We start from the raw sequence: 4,079 nt of genomic DNA, 5'->3' as shown, positions 1-4,079 counted from the left end.
CTATTTGCAGCTTACGCACTTATTTTGACAGGTTAATTCTTGACTCCAGTGATCAAGTTACCAAAACTGATGGGTAATAAAGTTGAAACTGAACTCTGTAAACAAATGAAATGAAAAATATGCACTGGAGATGGCTTTAGTCATTTTAAATCATGCCAGGCACAAAACTTGCTCGTGTGTTTAGTAGTCAGTAAACTTGTGTTCCCTCTTTGCTACATGTGCTTTCGGGCTTCAACCACCCCCCCCCCCACCCCCCCCACCCCCCCCCCCCCTTTTTTTTAAAGGGGCTTAGAGAATTCTGATATTATAACCTAAAATTTACTCTAATTTGTCCTTTTGGGGGAAATATTTTTGAAGTTTTTTTCTGTTCGTGGCATTTTGATTTGGACATTTGTGTATGCTTGTACAGATCTTGATCATCACGAAGTATTTTGCAATTGGAATTCTTCATTAAAGTACTAAAAACATTAAAATAAAGTCTGAGTAGTGTCTACATTCACAGATGAAGCCAGGTGAAGTTCGCATGAAGTCTTAAAAGCAGATGCCGAATCTCACAGCTGGGGAAAAGTAACCCCAGGCCCCAGTGAGGCCGGGCACTGCCTGCTGAAGGCAGGTACTAAAGCCTCTGAAGGTAGCGGCATGCCTGGGAGTCAGCAGGTTGAGTGCGAGTCAGCCATGCGCCCTTGCGACAGGGAACCCTTAACCACACACAGGGCTGTCTCAGTGCAGGGCAAGGGCAATGGTTACTGCCCTCTGCTCAGCACCCTAGGCCCTCAAGAACAAGAGAGATGCTCACAAGCGGGAGAGAGTCTGGCGGGTGGCTGCTGCTGAGGTGATGAGGGGACTGCAGCATGTGATGTTCAAGGTGAGGAGTGCGTGTGACCTTTGTTTGGAGAGGACTAGGAGAGAAAGATCTTTCCGCTGCCTCAAGGGAGATTACAGAGAAGATGTGACCAGATGTCTGAGAGGTGGAGGGACAGACAGAATGCAAGTGGCAGAATGCACAAGTTGCAACGAAATTCCAATTGAACATAAGGAAAAAAGTTTCACAGTGAGGGTGGTTGCTCATGGAGACTATGAAGCCTCCAGCCGTGGAGACTTTCAGAATTAACTGTGCAGACTACTAAGCCACATGCTTTAACATCAGTGTTGAAACTAATCTTGGGACCAGGTGACTCCCAGAGGTCCCTTCCAACTGAAATTAGTCTGTGATTTTTGGATAATCTTAAATTATTTTTGGTCCCTATAGTGAATGGCCAGGACTACTTTTGGCTTTATAACCATTAACTTCATGGCAAAAGTATTGATTGTGCGTAATTTTTAGGATTGTTATTTTCTACCAAATGGCATTACATTTCAAGTTGCCTTTATAAGTAAGTGTCATGGAAAAGACGCATAAAATACATCTAAATATTTGCATTAGTCTTGACTTGTTGGATTTCTTTCAGTGCTTGTTCAGCGTTGAATAGTCCTGTTCATTAACAAGCGGCTGTCAACAGCCACCTCTGAATCTGTGTAATGGGTGATGTTGAAGCTGATATTGGAAGAAAATCATCTACAAAAATCCAGACCAGATTGCTCTATGTAAGAAACCGACCCAATCACAAAGAATGTCTAGTTTGATGAAGCATGTACATTCGTTTTATATTTTTTTTTTTCCCCCCTTAAAGGGTGTCTTTCTAACTTTTAGTATCCGTGGCATTGTTGTATATGAGACTTAGGCGTAGTCTGCTTATGTGATAGCTCTGTGTTTTGGTCTGTGTGCCCTCCTTTTATGAGAAAATTTCACTCCTAATTAATTTTCCACTGTTTTTAATTATGTCACTTTTTTACCTGTCTCTCTAGCTGCATACAATCTGTCTGCTGGAGAATAACCCTCTTTCCTAGAGGTTTTGATTGAAATATCAGAAATAATTGAAAAGTGAATCTTTTAGTCCCTGTGTGAAGAGGTATCTATATATAGGAAAACCTCAATTTCTGGTCTTAACTTTTTTTTATAGTAGAAAGTCATCTAGCTCATAATTTAAAGACATAACATTCTAATAGCTGAAGGAAAGAGTTGGCTGCTGCTGAAATTTGATGGTCTAGATACATTTGTGCAATTCAAAAGAAGAAGAAATATTAACCATTTAGATATTTAAGTGTCTTGTAAGCAGAACCTCCTTGCCTCTGTGTTTACAGTGGAACAAGTAATCACTCCAAGTGGTAGAACAGGAAAGAAAATACCAGACAGCAGAATTAATACTGATTTAGTATTTCCTAGTTTTTTTTGGTTAGACCATTAAGAATTCTTGTATAGCAATGGAGGCATGGGCACTCTGCAGTTTACCTAGTACAATAAATCAATAAAAGCACAACTCCAGATTATTAATGGATCTTGTCAGATTCATGACAGACACGTTACATAATCTTTTGAATAATAGCTTGGGCTGTTACAAAACCAGACCTTTAGGCTGTAGTTTTACCTATGTTTTTCAAAATGAGCTTAAGAACTGTAAAGTGGCAAGGCAGCCCTGGGGCTGGAAGAAACTGTCACGCTTTCTCCACCACTCATCTTGCTTCTGTTTACATCTTCACTTTGCTGGCACAAGCAGTTGTGCAGCTTTGTAGGAAACTGTCTGACTCACCTGTGTTAAAAGGACATCTTTATTCTGGGTTATGGTTCTTGTGGGTTAAGGTTCAGCTCTTTCTCCTCTTTTCCCCTTCAGTCGGACTGTCCAATCCTCTTTCTTCCTTGTGCCAGCTCCATTCACCGTTTTTGTTAAGCTTGATTTTTTTTGTTGTTGTTGTTGTTAAAAATATCCATGTGAGCATCCCATCATTTAAATGTTTAGTAGAATCTTTTTCCAATATTAAAACTCAACATATCTAAACATTTCGTGTTAACCTTCCCCTAGTACATAAAGTATCTACAGTGATCTGGGTTTATTAAAAGCAATTTATCTAGGTTGTGAACTAATCAGGTGTAATCTTCTCCCAAATCTTTAGTCTCATCTTACTAGCCTGGATCATACTATACAGAATGCATTGGTCTTTGTGTCAGGTCCCACTCTGCCTGTTGCTATTTAAAACTTACCAAAATATCCGAGAGAACTGTTTACAGATTCTCCTAGAGGTGAATGTACCACATGTGTTCTCACAGCCCAGTTGACCTAGAATACTGAATTATTTGACTGAACTTTTTGCTTCATTTGAGCTTTTCTCCTTCTTGTCTCCCTGACTCTGTTGGTCAAGGTATCAAATTAACTGTTACTTACCTGACTGTGCTTTTGTAATCTGCTCTTTCCATACGTTTCTTTATATTCCCTCCCATCTTAACCATGCAGAACTGTATTCCAGTGAGCCGAAAGGGGGGATGTTTTCTTGTAGTGGCCCCAACTTCAGCATGATCCAGTGATCAAATGCTTCTAAAGACAATTTCAGACAGTAGCATTTAAATGTGAAAGATGTTTTTCTTCTCCCTGCAACTCCCTTGAACTGTACAATACAAAAAGATGGCCTGAAACGCCTTATTTTTTTATATATATATATTTTAATGTATCTACATAGTGATTGCAAGATAGAGCAGAGGACAGTAATGAATTAGCTGTGAGAAGCTGTTGTGTTACTTTTGTGTTCATGATGAGTGGTGCACTGCCTGTGAATTGTCTGAAGTCTATCAGAAGCCTGGGACTTAAGTTTTATTCATTTGTTTGGTTCATCATGAATAATCTTTGGAGGGAGCAGGAACTGTGTTTACTTGCCTGAGCATAAAGTAATGAGAAGCAAGAATTTCCTTTTTTCCTCGTTGTTCAGACCAGTTCTGGTAAGTCTGCTGAGTCTGGAATAACATTTTGATAGTGTTGTTCTCTACCTGTAGACATGTTTTGCAGGAAAATTTTTCTGAAGACAATAATCTCATTTACAGCTAGTTTTAAAATTACACTTTCATTGAATCGTAGAATGATTTCCATAAGAAGGGATGACCAGAGGTAATCTAATCTAACCATCTCTTCAAGTCAGGTTGCTTAAAATTAAATTAAATTTTAATTTGAAACTAGTTAACGTGTTTGCGGGTTTTTTTGGTATCTCTAAGTCCT

This window comes from Cariama cristata, unplaced genomic scaffold, assembly GCF_000690535.1.
Source record: "Cariama cristata isolate BGI_N322 unplaced genomic scaffold, ASM69053v1 scaffold4218, whole genome shotgun sequence".
Classification (NCBI taxonomy): domain Eukaryota; kingdom Metazoa; phylum Chordata; class Aves; order Cariamiformes; family Cariamidae; genus Cariama; species Cariama cristata.
This window is presented reverse-complemented; position numbering follows the sequence as displayed.